This window comes from Arvicanthis niloticus, chromosome 6 (genome assembly GCF_011762505.2).
Source record: "Arvicanthis niloticus isolate mArvNil1 chromosome 6, mArvNil1.pat.X, whole genome shotgun sequence".
NCBI classification, from domain to species: Eukaryota; Metazoa; Chordata; class Mammalia; order Rodentia; family Muridae; genus Arvicanthis; species Arvicanthis niloticus.
In genome coordinates this window covers 9430077-9446240 of record NC_047663.1, presented here as the reverse complement: position 1 = coordinate 9446240, position 16164 = coordinate 9430077, and the positions used below count along the sequence as shown (strand labels likewise).

General features: G+C 46.1%; 1 long non-coding RNA gene across 1 annotated transcript in view; it reads right to left on the bottom strand.

The window, feature by feature from the left end:
• LOC143442620 (uncharacterized) overlaps nucleotides 1-16164 on the bottom strand; it is a 152880-nt gene that overhangs the window by 21813 nt on the left and 114903 nt on the right. Inside the window, exon 2 of the long non-coding RNA XR_013110936.1 lies at nucleotides 252-296. This is a non-coding gene — a long non-coding RNA (uncharacterized LOC143442620). The remainder of the gene's footprint in view (nucleotides 1-251; nucleotides 297-16164) is intronic.

Genomic DNA, 16164 nt, shown 5'->3' with positions numbered 1-16164 from the left:
TGCTAGAGCTATGAAAGGTGTGAGCAATTATGTTGACCTCGGTGAGAATCTGGAGAGCACTGAGCAGAGTCTTGCTGTATTTCCAACTGCCTAACCCCACTCCGACATCAAAGTGCAAAGCCCCTGTGCGCTCCCTTTTGCCTGCGCTCTGGCTAGACACGAGGAGGTATTAGGGATGTGTCTACAAAGGAACACAACTCTACTCCTGAAGGAAGGACCCAGCTGTACTAAGATATCCACACGCAACTTACCTTTCTCTTGTCCTTGTTCCACAAAGGCAGACGCTCTGGTTTCACCTAGAACAATAAGGTGAGGGTTAATCTGGAAGCAGGGTGATTCTGAATATACCATCATTAGGTTCACCATGTGGTGGGGGTAAACCCTGAACATCAGGCCTTTTAGGAACATAGGAGCTTAAGGGTTACAATTACCATTCATTCATTTATTCATTCATTCATCCATTCATTTGCAAACCAGGCTTTCACTATGTTGCCCAGACCAGCCTTGAACTCACACACCTTGTACCTTAGCTTCCCAAGTGCCAAGATTATAAGCACGAGCCACCTCATCTGGCTGACAGTTGCTAATCATTCTTGACTATGCAAAGAAGCCTGAGAGTTCAGAGGAAATCCACTCAGTTGGGGGTCATGAGAAATTCAAAACCACTTTCAAAAAAAATATGTGGCCTAATAGGTAAACGAAACCTAGAATGAACTAAACACAACTAAATGCAGGTGATCTTTTGTCAAGGTATTCGCGATTGACCTTGAGAGCAAAACGCTGGATGGCTGAACACTGAGCTGGTCTAGTTTGAGCGGGACCTTTCATAGGTGCACATGTGTGTATTCACGTGTATTCGTTCATATGTGCACATGTTCATGTCATATGCAGCTGCACGTCTGTGTGTTTATGTAAGTGTACATTTATATGTTGTATGCAGTTATGTACCACTACTCCCAACTCCCAGCTTTTTTTTTGTACAGGCTCCACACCTAGCCTCTACCACACTCCAGTAAACACGACCTTATATACCGCTAACTGCTATGCATTCTGCATTCCCTTGTGGGTAGCCAGAGTGTGAGTTAGTTCAGGTAATTCCTGACAAATGTGCAGGTATCAGCAGGGTTGCTGTTGTTGTTGCTGTTAAAACAGATATTTAATCTTTAAATCCGGCCTCTGTTCAATCTAATTCAGACACCAGGAAGAGTAGTATTTCAAACGGTGTTTAAAGATAATAGCGCCATTCTAAGCCGTCCCCGTCATTAGGCTCAAAGAAATCACTCTAGACCCTTCGGTTGGCAAATGAAAACAGAGAGAAGACAGACAAGAGGGGAAAAGAATACAATTGGACTTGAAACAGAAAACTGGTAACCTTCAACACAAGGGAAAGAATTGTTTGGGTGGCTGAGGAGCGCACATTCACATATCACCACCCTGGGTCCCTGAGTTCCTGAGGACAGAGCAGGGCTGGTTCTCTGCAGCCAACAACCCCCCCTCCCCCCCAGCCAGAGGTCAGATGGGGGAGGGGGGGGCCTCTTGCACCACAGAGCCTTTCCAGTAACTGTTTACAGGGCCTGCATCCCACTATCACAGGCATGAACTTACCCGAGGACCAGCCTTGGGCCTCAAACGCAATAGGTTCTGCATATTCAAGTTCCTGTAGATACATGTGTGTATATGTCTTTGTGACCATGTGTGTAGAGGCCAGAGATCAAACTCAGGTGTCATGCGTCAGGAATCACGCACCTTATTTTTATTTTATTTTATTTTATTTTATTTTTTGAGACAGGATCTCCCCACAGGACCTGGGGCCAAGTAATTAGGCAAAGCTTGTTGAACAGTGAGCTTTCGGGAAGCTACCTGCCTCTACCTTCCCAGCACTGGGTTCACAAGTACTTTATACATGAGTGATGGTGCTGGGGATTGAACTTGGATCCTCAGGCTTATAAGCCAAGTGCTTCAGCATCTGGGCTAGCAGCTCAGCCTCCCGCAATAGGTTCCTGACTATGGGGAAGAGAAAACTGACCATTTGCCCCTAGAGGAGTATCATACCTGTAACCTCATTAGCTAACTGACAGAAATAGAAAATGCATTCCCAGAAAGTGAACAGAACCGCAGGCTACCTTGCATCTAAAACAGATTTGTCTTAGTCAGGGTTTTACTGCTGTAGACAGACACCATGATCAAAGCAAGTCTTTAACAGGACAGCATTTAATTGGGGCTGGCTTACAGGTTCAGAGGTTGTTCAGTCCATTATCATCAAGGTGGGAACATGGCAGCATCTTGGCAGGCACAGAGCAGGAGGAGCTGAGAGAGTTCTACATCTTCATCTCAAGGCTGCTAGTGGAAGACTGACTTCCAGGAAGCTAGCATGAGGGTCTTAAGCCCACACCCACAGTGACACACTTACTTCAACAGGGCCACACCTACTCCAACAGGGCCACACCTTCTAATGCTGCCACTCCCCAGGTCAAGCATATACAAACCATCACAAGATTCCCACTCCTGCTTCCTGCAAAGTGACCCCACATCCACCCATTCTCCTTTTATTATTAGGTAGAACGCATCCCATAAACTTATTCAAGCTAGACCCCCAAATGAATAGAGACGGTTTTAGATTTGACCCTCCTTCTGGTAGAGGGCTGAATTCATTTTAACATCAGGCAATTTATAGTCCTCACGATGCCCTGTGAAGTCTCACTTCAGTCAATTTAATGGGGGAGAGGAGAGAGAGCAGTGGGTCAGAACCCTGGGCCGGAGTCTTCTTGAGGTTACATGGTTGTAGAGTATCCTGGAGAGAGGAATGGTCGCCGTTCCCCTAGGCTTCTGTAAAATCATACTGAGGCCTAAACTATGTCAGTGGTCCTGACTGGTCTCCAGTGAGGCCTGGACACTGGGAGGAGACCTCCTACGATGTCCTTAGTGATTCTGAAGATCTGCTAGATATCCATCTAAAGGGAATTCATGGCGCATAGGTAGTAATGTGAGAATCTACATTTAAAATTATACTGTGTGTTTGTGTGTGTGTGTGTGTATGTGTGTGTGTGTGTGTGTGTGTGTGCCATGATGCGCATGCTTACAGAGGCTGGAGGACAATTTCAAGCATCACTCCTTACCTTCCATCTTGCTTGAGACAGGGTCTCCCACTGCCTACCTTCTTTGGACACTAGGCTAGCTGACCCACAAGCTTTCAAGAATTCTCCACTCATGGTAGAACACTGGATTTCAGAGGCCTGCACTGCTGCTTTTATATGGGTTCGCAGAATTTCAACTCAAGTCTTCATGTGGGTGTGTGACAAGTATTTACCCACTGGGCAACAATCTCCATAGCCTAGAATCCCCATTGTTAATGTGTCCCAGGAGAACCCAAGGCTGGAGTCCTTGATACATAGTAAATAAATAGCCTGAGCTCAAAGACACCCCCTTACATCCTCCCACATGCCCAGGAACTCAGGTAAGACACCCACAACCTCTCTTCAGCTCCCCTTCTGGGGACTGTGGAGTGCAAGGTATGCAGGAAGTTTGGGCTCACAGCCCAAGAGACCCATTTGTAGACAGCTGTATATCTCAAGGGATCTCTGCATTCCACTGAACATTTGCTTCTCTATGTTCTCCGAGGCGGCCTGGCCCTCTGATCCTTCCAGAGGGAGGGAGACAGAGACAGGGAGAGTCAGAGAGAGACAGAGACAGAGTTAGAGAAAGACAGAGATGGGGGAGAGACAAAGGAAAGGAGGGAGGGAGGGAGGGAGGGAGGGAGGGAGGGAGGGAGGGAGGGAGGGAGGGAGGGGATGGGAAGACAAAGAGAGAGGGAGCATGCTTGACTACCCAGGAAGACTGACTGTCCCTGGCCCTGGGAGCTCTGCTTAGCTTTGCATATACCTCCTACTATGTCAGCATGGTCCTTCCTGCCCCTTTCCCACAGAGAAGAATGGGCAGGGCCTGGATGAAGCTGACACCTGGTCAGATCTCATCAGGCCTCTCTTCTGCCTGCACCTTGCAATTTCAACCCAAATCAGTTCCCTCACAATCCCTTCATATGCTCAAACCAAGTGTCACATGAATGTGATTTTTTTTTATATTACAATAAATAAGAAATATGCCATTGGAGCGACTTCTACAAAACTGGTCAAGAAGCTCTCTGAAGGCCACAGCACTGGGTCCCACTTCCAGAACCTCCCCCAAGTCCAACACATCCACCGGGTCACAGTTACTTTTCTGGGCCCACGGAGATGCTGTCATGTCTTCCAAAACCAGAGCAAGTGATAGTCATAGTAATGACAGTCACAGTAATGCTTAGGTAACGGGTCCAGCCTGGATACTAATCATCCTTATACAATTGTAGCCATAAAAGTTTAATATAAATATTTTTTATGGTGGAAGGGAACTGTGAAATCATAAAAGCATAACTATCAATCACAATCTGGCATTGAAATGATATGCTTCTTCACACTCTCCAAATTTGGTGGGCTTTGCTGAGACACCCTGTTGAATGTCTCTCACTATTGCTTCATAGATGGATCTTTCTGGAAGATGCCCACTCCAGTCAGGAATCTGGCCCCTACTATGGCCTTACGTGGGGTTAATGCCCCCTTCCTGTGGTTCCATTTAAATCTTCCCTGTTTTATCATGGGCAAGTACACGGGGGGGGGGGGGGGGGTGAGTTTTAAACCCTGCAGGATCTACCTGATCACAGAGACCATAGCTCCCACCCCCACCTGTAGGTGAGATGCTCAGGCCTGGCAGGAGGGACTTCTGAAGTCCAAACATAGGCAGGCACTCAGCCCCTGCAGCACAAACACCAAGCCTACACCACACTCAGGCCTATAAAAGATAATTATACAATCTCATCTGGCAAATTAGTGTTCAGAACGCTCTAATTCTCACAATGAATCCGAGGGTTGCATCGGCAGGAAGAATTAACCTGGATCTTTATTGGGATTCGCCCCTGGGTCAGGATTAGGGTTTCATTTATCTCTTTTATTTTCTTCCTGAGGGAGGGTAGAAAGGCCTCCTCTCTTGCCCGCCCTCCCCACCCCAACCAGGCCCCGGCTTTCAGATGAGCCAGCTGCCTAGAGATCCTTCCCACGACCTGCCCTGTGCAGCCACACTCAAACACAGCAGCAAGCAGGAGGGACACCGTAATGCAGAGATGGATGCTTTTTCCCAACAAAGATGCAAGATTTTTCACAGGGTAGAGAAGTCGGGGCATCCCAAAGAAAGGAACCGATTAGTATACACTAACAGAGTCCAAGGTCAGCAAATGAACTGACCTTCCCAGGTAGCCTTTACCTCCTAGTTATTCCAGTCAGCTCTGGAGAGTCTACTTGGAGAACACACACACACACACACACACACACACACACACACACACACACACACTTCTCCATACACCACCACCACCACAGGACAGGTCATTAATAGGAGTTTGTACCCGGGCCCTTATTACAGAGCTAAATTACCAAGGAATTAGTATCTAAATGTGTGGGCATGTTGAGCCCAAGGGGTGATTATCCTTCATCTTACAAAATACAAAAACAAGCGTGTGTGTATGTGTGTTTCTGGGGATCCCTCTTAGGGAAGAAATTTCCTAGGCAAACTCTTTAGCCAACCCAGATACCCAAAACATGTCCAGAGCTTTGAAGGCAAGGTCTTGGTCAAGGAGAAAGAAGTCACAGCTACACTCTTACCAGGCTGTCTATGGGAGGCTGTTAGACTTGAGTTGCATTCGGGGGCTGAGGTGATTTTCTCTAACTTTAATAACTCTGAAATCTACCCATGAAATTAGTTGTGTGTGCCTCTATCAGACCAGGTTGGCTAAGAGCACAGAATGCCTTTCCAGGTCTGCATGGGGAGGGGATGGCATGGCATTTTGTTTTTTTCATGTTGGCGTGGGAACAAAGCATTCCATTGTAAACTAGGGTTTACCATAAGTAGCTAACCTCACCTACTTAAAACATACATCCATTGGTACTGTGGTCTCTGTGTGTGTGTACACATGTATGTGTTCATGTCTGAGTTACAGCGATGAAAAGATGTTCTTGCATGTGCTTAGGCCGTGAGGAGTCTGGATGGCTCATTTGGGAGCTGTGAACAGGAAGACGAGAATGAACAAAGGCAGTGCCAGCCAGATCACAGTCATTCTAGGGCTCAAGCAGAACCTTAGATTCCAATCCCACAACATCAATGCAAGCGTGTATTCTCTCGGAAAAGGATCACACCACCTGTTCTGAATCAATAAGGCTGTGGGGGTCTTAGGAGGATGGAGATAGCCAGTCAGTGACACCAGCTCATTCTAAAGTGCTGTCTGACATTTCAGGGCCTGAGTGGAGGGCAAGCAGGTGCACAAGGAGCCGAGAGAGGTGGCAAAGACACAGGGGATGCCCCAGGAGTGGTCACCTTATCAATCTTGTCACACGTGCATGAGTCCTGGAGGCAGAGGGTTGAAGGGCGAAGTCTTAACTTGACCACTAGCCTCTATGGTATTTTCTGGATATCATCTCGATTAAAGCATGGGGGCTTTAAGCTGTAAGCCGTCCATAACCATAACTTTTCCTTCCTTCCCTCCCTCTCTCCCTCCTTTCTGTCTTTCTTTCTTCCTTCCTTTCTTCCTTTCTTCCTTTTTTTTTTTTGTGTAGCAGTACTGGGGATTGAACCTACGGCCTCATGCATGCTAGGCAAGAGCTCTACCACTAAGCTACAGCCCCAGGCCCCATCCATAATTGTTATTTTGTATTTAAAGACAGGATCATGCTTGTTCCTCTGTTGTAGTAAATTAAATATATTCAGTGTTTGCCCATATTCCCTGGCCCATAGTAAGTAACTGGTAACTGCTATCTGTTTCTATTACCATAAATACTTCAGAAATGCACAGACCATTTAAATGCTGAATGAGAAAGCAAAAGATCCTCCTGTTCATCTCTGGGTGTTAAACTGATGGGTGACTTGTTTTCTCATCTCTGCATACCTAAAGTGCTCTGTGAAGAAAAATAAATCCTACGATAATATTAAAAAATAATAAGATGAAGTATGTGTTGTTCTAAACTGGAAATAAAACAGTAGATGTACCTTTAAAAAATGGATAAAATAGGGCTTGACAGATGGCTCAGAGGTTGGGAGCACTTGTTGCTCTTCCAGAGAACCTGGGATCAATTCCCAGCACCCACAAGGCAGCTCACATCTGTCTATAACTCCAGTTCCAGGGGATCTGACACCCCCACCCAGATGCACATGCTGGCAAAATGACAATGCAGATAAAAGAAATGAATAAATAAATGAATAAATAAATCTTTTAAAAAATGAAAAAATAAAATAAAAGCATAAAATAGAAGTTGCAAGGTTGCTAGACAAACAGTGTGGAAGTCACTGTCGGGAAGCTGCATGCTCGAGTTCAGGTTTGGGTCTGACATGAGGTATGGCAAGGGCTCCCTACCATTAGGCCTGTGGCATGACCCAGAGAGAGACAAGGAGACAGCTGGACCCAATGGCAATGCTACCTAGCATCTCAGAAGCAGTTAATGCTGTGGGGACAGAGGTGGCCGTCTCTAGTGAAATAACCAGTCTATATTGGCCTGAACTGTGACCTTGACTGTGAATCCTAACCTAGGGAACAGCCCACAGGGTAGACTCAACCGGCTCCATGGCATTTTCTAAATTCCTGTGTGTGACAAAGAGTCCTGGTGATTGATACCTGTGTTTCCATTCAGAACTTACAAGCACTTCCCTGTGCCTGTCACATAGCCCTGGCTGGCAGCAGAGAATGTGCTCCTGGGACTGCTGCAGAGACCCCACCGGGAAGACTGAGAGGCCTGCTACCCACGTGACACAGAAAAGAGAGGTCTCAGATGGAGAGGCAAGGTCCTGAGTCCTCCATGCAGGGCATGGTGATGAGGGAGCTCCCTTGGGACTCCCACTCTGAAGCTCTGCGCCCTCCATCATAAGGCAGGACTTTTCCTCTCTCCCCTTTCTTACCTGCTCCTGGTCTCTTTTGAGGAGGCAATCACCACACTCTCAGGTTCACTACACCCACACGTATCACCTAATGCTGCCCTTGACTTGGGAGAGGGCTCCCTGTTCTCTCTCATCTGATGGGAAGCCCTCTTCTGATATCAAACTAATCAGCATCTCTGGTGACTTCTGCTCTTTCTCATGATGTATCTTTTCCTCTGCTCCCATGGCCATCCCAACAGTGCAGGCCCATGTTGACCTCGGAAATGGGTCATTTCTTTAATAATAATGTCATTTATTGAGTGTTTACTATGCCTTTGTAAGTATTACTCAGTTCCACTAACAATTCATTCCTGTCCCCTTCCTCTTTCCTCACCACCACCCCAATTTCTGAAAGGCTTTCACATAGCCCAGGAAAGCCCCAAACTTACTATATGCCTGAGGATGGCCTCGAACTCTCGATCTTCCTACCACTACTCCACAGTGCTGGGATTACAGGTGTATGCTACCAAGACCAGTGAATGCAGTGTTAGGACTCAAAGTCTGGTCTTCATACATACTAGGTGAGTACATTAAAGTAGGGTGCACATTCCCACCCTCTCCCCTCTTCTGCTGTGTCATTTCTTGGCTTGTTCATCACCCTTTCATTCACTAGCTCAATTTCTCTGCTGGAAAACCCTAAGACCTTTAGTACCCCAGTATCACCACACTTGCCATTTCCTCAGTCTGAAATACTTTAACACCCAAAGGCTCCCTTCCCAGGGCATTCTTCAGAGAGGCCCTCCATGATGGCCTCCCCACCCCCACTCCACAGGCCACCCAAGCAGTATAACCTCTCATGTTCTTCACTGTACTTTAGCTAAACTCAAATGACCACACCTGTTGTGATGGTTTGTATACGCTTGGTCTGGGGAGTGGCACTATTTGAGGTGTGGCCTTGTTGGGGCAGAAACTAGTATTCTGCTAGCAGCCTTCAGATGAAGATATAGAACTCTCCCGCCTTGATGACAATGGACTGAACCCCTGAATCTGTAAGCTAGCCCCAATTAAATGTTGTCCTTTATAAGACTTGCATTGGTCATGGTGTCTGTTCAAAACAGTAAAACCCTAAGACACTCGTTGCTTCAATTTTAGTTTGTGTCTTTTTGTCCCTGTGGTTGTGAGATCTTGGACTACAAACAGCTTTGCTGTTTTTTACCCACAGCCCCCCACCCCCCACCCCCTGACGTAAAAAGCACCTGAAACTGGCCTTTTTATGGTTGAACATGGATGGATGAGAGTTCAGGTGGGTTAGCTGAGTTAGCTCTAAGAGCAGGTGAGTTAGCTACAATTAGCTCTAAGTTTGTCAGGGTTACTTGGCTAGTGAGAGATATTGGCATTAGAATCCTCAGTCTCCAATACAGAAGTGTGGGTGGTATGTCCCTGCTGCAGCCGTCCCTCACTGGGACTCCCTGACTGTCCCCTTGCTTGTTCTAGAACTTTCTGTGTAGTCTTCCCAGTGTAACTGTCCAAACCAACAGTCAGCTCCGATAAGCCCTGCTCAGCAGGTGTCATGGTCCCCTACCACCCTTCCATATACAGATCCAATTCTCCATGGATGGCAGCCCATCTGCAGCTGGTAACTCCTCTCCCTAGCCTTCTTTCTAGGGCTTCCCTATACCACAGCTTTTGAACTGTGTACTGTGACCTACGCAGGGCCATGTGACTGGGCAGGGGTTGCCAAAGATTGGTTGGCGATCAAAGATCTCTGAACATGAAATGACCACGAATTGATTCAAAGGACCAAGTGTGGAACAGGTCTGCTCCTGACAGCATTCACCCCTGTTGTGTCACACAGTTCTACAGCAGCCCATAGCTGCCACAGGACATAATACCCATTGACACTGTCCAAAGCAGCCCGGCTCAGACTCCAGACTGCTGGATGCCACGTGAACTGTCTACCTGCAAAGTTTTCTTCTCTTATGGAAACATAATAGTTTGACCGTGGAAGACGGTGTTTTTGGTTTTTTTGTTTTTTGATTTTTTTTTTCCTGTTACCATTCCTCAGCATGCAAGTGCCAAATGAAGTGTATCTTTGGATTGTACTATGCTAAAAATGTTTGATTTTTGAATGCACTGTTTGAGCCTCATTAAAGAAAAAAAATGTGGGCTGGAGAAGTGGCTCAGTGGTTAAGAACACTGGCTGCTTTGCCAAAGGTTCAATTCCCGGCACCCACATGGCAGCTCACGACATTGTCTGTAACTTCAGCTCCAGGGGATCTGACACCCTCACACAGACATACATGCAGGCAAATCACCAGTGCACATAATTTGAGAATAAATAAAGTCATTTAAAAAAATGAAAGAAAAAAATTGTTAAATGAGTTTTGACCAGAGATCCGGCCAGACCTTCCAGCAATTTTTAAAACGGCCCTAAACAGACTTCTGATACCCTGTATTACAACATACACAAAGGAGCATTCTCAGGGCTTGTGGTTATAAAATTGAAGCATCCATCAATTCTGAAAACACTAAAGATGTCCTACATCCCGTGGTATTAAGTATTCAGCCAAGACTCGCTTCTTCACGTTAACGTTAGCAAGCACATCCAGACGACTACCACCTTTTTCTTCTTTTAATAAACGGTAAAATTCTATGTATACCAAAGAATTTTTAAAAAACTAAGTCTCTTTATGATTTACAGTCAATAAGCATTTGATTTGTATACCTGTATGCCAGAGACCGCACACAGTTTCTCAGGTACAATGAGGCCACAGAGGAGGAACTTAGGAAGTCCTGTAAGCATCTCCACCCATCATTGCTCCCCAAACTTGTAGGGCCCCCTCTGTGTCTTTCTGCTCTTTAACCCACTAAGCCTTGCCCACACCCTACCACCTGAGGGAAGCTGCCTGGCTTCCCAGCTGTTGTCAGAAGCCCAGTACTTCCCACACGTGCTCTGCATTGGGTATGAGCTGAAGATGATGAGGTAGGTTGTCTGTTCCCTTTCTCTACGGAGATCTGGAGGCTGTTGGGGTGGACTACTGACCTCACAGAGATCTAGAGCTCAGTGCAGCACACGGTCATCACTCAGGAAGAGCACCAGTAGTTACCGCGTTCCGTGGTCAGCGACACGGAGAAAAACGTCCACGATAGCACAGCCCTCTCTCCTGTCAGGCTATAGACTTGCTGCTTCTGATGGACCATGAATCTCCCAAGTCATGTTTCTGCCTGTCTGCCTCCATCCACAGTCACAAACTTTGGCCTGATTTTGCTCTCTCAACTAGAACTTCCTTGAACAACTTTGAACATGAGTGTAATGACAGAGACTAACATTCTGTGTGAAGGATTGAAGAAGGAAGAGGAAAAAGAGGAGGAAGAGGAGGAAGAGGAGGAAGAGGAAGAGGAGGAAGATGAGGAGGAAGATGAGGAGGAGGAAGAACACAACCACGGTATTTTCTCTTTTCTGGGTTCTGAGAGACAACCAGTGGTCCAGTACTTGTACCCAGCAACTATACAGAGTACAGTGTCCCTCAGCAGGCTTGTTATGTCACTGTGGCTGCAGGCTGCTCCCATTTCCCTAAAGGCCATGAACCACAGAAGGTACCACAGGTCCAGGTCCACCAGCCTGGTGCCAAGATGGAGCCCCCGTGTCTGGGTTTTACCACGTTTAAATGGAAAATAAAACATTTGACTCAAAAACACTTTCCAGTGATATTTTAAGGAAAAATGAGATCACAGAAAACCAGGGAGGTATATTTAAACAGTGTGACCCAGAGCAACACAGGGGAAAAAATCCCCGAGAGGCTTGTTCGTGACGTAGAGTGAATGAAAGAATGAGCAGACTTTAATCCCAACGAGCCCTTGGCAGTAAAACCCTTTCTTCTAGCCTGAAACTCTTCGGGATGCTACAGGAACAATGTTGTCTTAGACAGACCCGTCATCTCTGATCAACATATGCTATGGCTCCCCAAGGTCCCCCAACAGCTGCCAACGGTCCCCTAGCAAGCCAGATCAACATCTGCCTCGGCCAGAGATACCCAAGCCGACCGAGCTCTCGGAGCTATGAATAGTTAGTTATTCAGTTAACTCGCAGTATTAATTTTAAAACGTTTGGCCAGGCAAGTTCTCATGCTTTTATAAAGTCATCTGGGTAATCGCCTTTTCCATGCCGCAAGCTTTCCTGGTGACTGACAGGCTGACATTTTGAGATGCTGTGTTTTAATCAAGGAGGGAGAACCACTGACAAGGATCCCTGGTTCTTTTTTTTTCAAGTGTCTTAATTTACTAATTGGTAAATTCTGACTTAATAATGATACAGTGAGACTGAGGACAGAGATAGGCAGGTCCCTGGGTTGCGGTCCAGATGGGTGGAGAGAGAGAGAGAAAGAGAGAGACAGAGAAAGAGAGAGAGAGAGAGAGAGAGAGAGAGAGAGAGAGAGAGAGAGAGAATGAGGGTGGCCATGGCCCTTCTGCCATATTTGTAATCCCACCATGTTCCTGAAACCCAAGTGGCCTCCCAATCATTTCTCCAGGTCTACTGTGTGCCCAACAGACAAGCTCTTATACTGACACCCAGTGTGGCGAACGACCTCAAGAGTGAGGGTCAAAGTCGATGAAAGTCCCTCTGGCTCTCAAGCTTCCTCATGTTTGGTTTTGTTGTGAGAAGTTCTAACTATTTAGTCCAGCCTGGCCTTGAACTCATCATGATCATCCCAAATTCTGGGATGATAGGCACACACCACCACACCCAGCTCTCAGACTCATCAAAAAAAAAAAAAAAAAAAAAAAAAAAGCAAATCACAGTGTCTGCACTAGGAGTCTGGATCCTGCCTCTGATGTTTGGAAGCTGGAGTAGTTCCTTTCGTACCTCCGAAAACGTAATTCTAAAGCACTTCCTTTTCCTCATCCATCAAAAATGTCCACATTCAAGATAGCAAGTGACGTGTCATCACTTCAGGGAAACTTGGCTACAGCTGACAAGCCGGGACTTGTTCAAGATTGAACTCCCTCAACAGGTGCCCTGTCCTTGCTGGTGCCCAGGAACTGGGAGATGACCATGGCCAGCCATAAGGAGGCCCAAGGTTTGTGTATGCACACCACTACCACTCTGCATATTGTCTGACCACTTTGCCACTCACCAGTCCAATGAGCACGGCTAGCAGAAGCCACACATCCCTCTGGGGAAAGGGATTTTCTTAAAGTAATCTATCCATTATAAAGGTAAAGGTCTGGGGTACACCTCAGTAGTTTGAGCTATAGCAGCAATTACCTAGTAGATATTAAGCCCATAGAAGTACTGAAAAAAAAGAAAAGAGGGAGGGAGGGAGAGAAAAAGAAACCACAAAGCCTTCAAGCAATCTTAAAATGACACCAAACAAGGTATAGGCATGCAAAACCTGTATCTAAAATCAACTCCACACCACAGAGATGCTTCAGGCTTGACAGAGCACCTACTCTACGCCAGGTATTAATCCAGGCACTAGAGACATGAAGAAGAGAAGGCAGGTCCCAGAATTCCCAAGGTCAAACGTTCAGTAAGAACGATGGCATAGAGAGAGCGTGGGAGATGACTCCTCATGAAAGGCATCTCCCACACTGGGCTGGCCAACTGACCTCTAGCCATAGCGTGCACAGAAACATGGAAGGAGAGAATCTACTCCACAAAGTTGTCCTGGGACCGTCATAGATGTGCAATGGCACACGTCTCCCAAAGCATGCACACGGAATAACAATAAAACTTTACATAACCAGTCAGTCAGGTATAATGGAACGTACCTGACATCCCAGCTTCTCCAGCTGAGGGAAGATCATAAGTTAAAAACCAGCCTAGAATAAATCGAATAAATCTAAGGACCGAGGACATGGCTCAGCGGTCAAATGCTTTCCTACAGCCAATATTCATATTATGTGACATGGGTCATAATGGGTTCCACGCATGTACGTGCACTGCATATAACATTACTTAGCATATAACATGTTCATTGTGCATGTGTGGCTGGGGGAGAAAGTGGAGGCAGACTGGTCAGGAAGGGACAGCCACCAGGCTATTTGTCTCATGGTTACATTGGCTATTATTGGGCCTATTTGGTTGGGAAGAATCTTCTAGCTACACTGCCTTAGGCACCAGGCATCCAGGTAACAGACAGTCAACTGGCTCCAAAGAGACTGAGAGGAACATAACAGATGTGGAAAAGGAGCCAGACAGCTGAGAGAGAGGCACCCCAAGGGAGCTCAGGGCCGGCTCCACATTCACAAACTTTATCAGCTCCATCAGCTGGACCTGGATCATTGCTCCTCATCCTTCCTGTCTCCCCCTGGGGTATCCAGAGACACATGAGAACCAAGTAGGGAGGTAGGGATGGGGTAAGGTTGGAGATCTGTGAATTCAGAAGAAAGGCCAGCAGAGAGAGGAAAGGATAGATCTTCTACCAGCGGAAGCATGGGTCAGCAGTGGCTACGGGCCTCCTGAAGTTTATCAGAAAACTCTAAAGTGAAAGAAGCTTTAGCCAGGAGTGGATATACACATATTTAAAATATTAAATGGACATTAGAAAGGCCCTTCGCATGACATTTTCTTTGCTGGTGTGTGTGTGTGTGTATGTGTGTGTATATATATATAGATATATATATATACATATATATATACACATATATACATGTACATATATATACACATATATACATGTACATACATACATATATATATATATATATATATATTTTTTTTTTTACAGGCTTGTGCTATAACCAGAAACTCAAGCTGAAAGGTAAGCAAATGGCAACACTATAGAATAAGAACAAAGAGGAGGGAATCAGAGGCTTCCCTCCAGTACCGCGTGAGTTTGGGAACCTTGGAGGTTAGAGATGAGAACATCCACTGTTTGCACAGAGCAACCCATGTTATTGTGCTAGAGCATTTAGAAACAGATATGTTAGATGAGAACCAAGCAAACACGAGCCAAGAGCCTTTCCCTAGGACAGGTCTATCAACCCAAGCACTGCATTTGGGGCTGGACCCCTCTATGGGGTGGAGACTGCTGTATACAAGAGAGGATGGTAGTGGCATCCTTAGCCTCTAGGTGCTAGAAGGCAGGAGCCTCCCTTAGGAGTGACAGATGTCCCTGGTAAACGTCCCCTCACTACTGGCCTACAGTCAGCCCTCCTACTGCTTGACAGTGGGATCTCAATAGTTTGGGCTTTGATCTCAAGGAAACCTTACTTATATTTCTCATCCACCCAAAGAGGAAGTTGGATTGGATTGGTATTCCCCTAAATAAGAGTACCTAGTGGTACCTGAGTACTCAACATACTTATAAATGACACCAAGTGACACCAGAAGGCCTTCTTCTCTATCTATAGTCTCTTTCAGTCCTGGTTACCTCAGGAAAAACATTGATATCTGATATCAGGAAGTCCTTCATGACTCTTCCATCTGACTTGGGGGGGGGGGAGGGAGGGATTGAGGGAGAGAGGGAGGGGGAAAAGAGAGGAGAGAAAAGGGGAGAAAGGGGAGAGAGGAAGAGAGAGAGGAAGAGAGGAAGAGAGAGAGGAAGAGAGGAGAGAGCGAAGGGAGAGAGAGCACTTCTCAAGCTCAGTGTCTTGGAAAAGCCACAGGTTCTATTGTTTATAACCTCATCACATCCTGTCTGTCATGCAGTGCTGGACTCGCTTATGACAGGGATACCGCATGGCCCCTTCATGCACAGCTTTAACATAAAACATGTGGATTCAGGCAGGAGAAATGTTTTGAAATAGTAGTGTGCAGGTCGTTGAGGCCCATGTCTAGGAAGCTCTGGGAAGGCTCTTCTCCTCGTCTCCCATAAAATACTAACTTCCTCCTGGACACATGACAGGGTTTTTTACCCAAGGAACTCACTCGCCTTGATGGGCTATTACTTGGGAGACGTTAAGTGTGAGCCCCATCTATGCTTTTGTTGTGAAGGTTGGTCATTTGTCATTTGTTACAGAGTGAGCTGTATCCAGTCACACACAATTACATGCTGAAGGCCTCCTGCTCCTGAGAATGTGGCTTTATAGGGAAAAAAATAGTCCCTGTAGATGTCACTAGTCAAGATGAAACCATGCTAAGGAAAGGTAGCATTGGAATTCAATATGAAATTCAATTGAAATTCAATATGAAATTCAAATATATATATATATATATATATATATATATATATATATATATATATTCTAGAAACGTTCTAGAAACGTTCCAAGAAGTGCTAAAGACCACCAGAA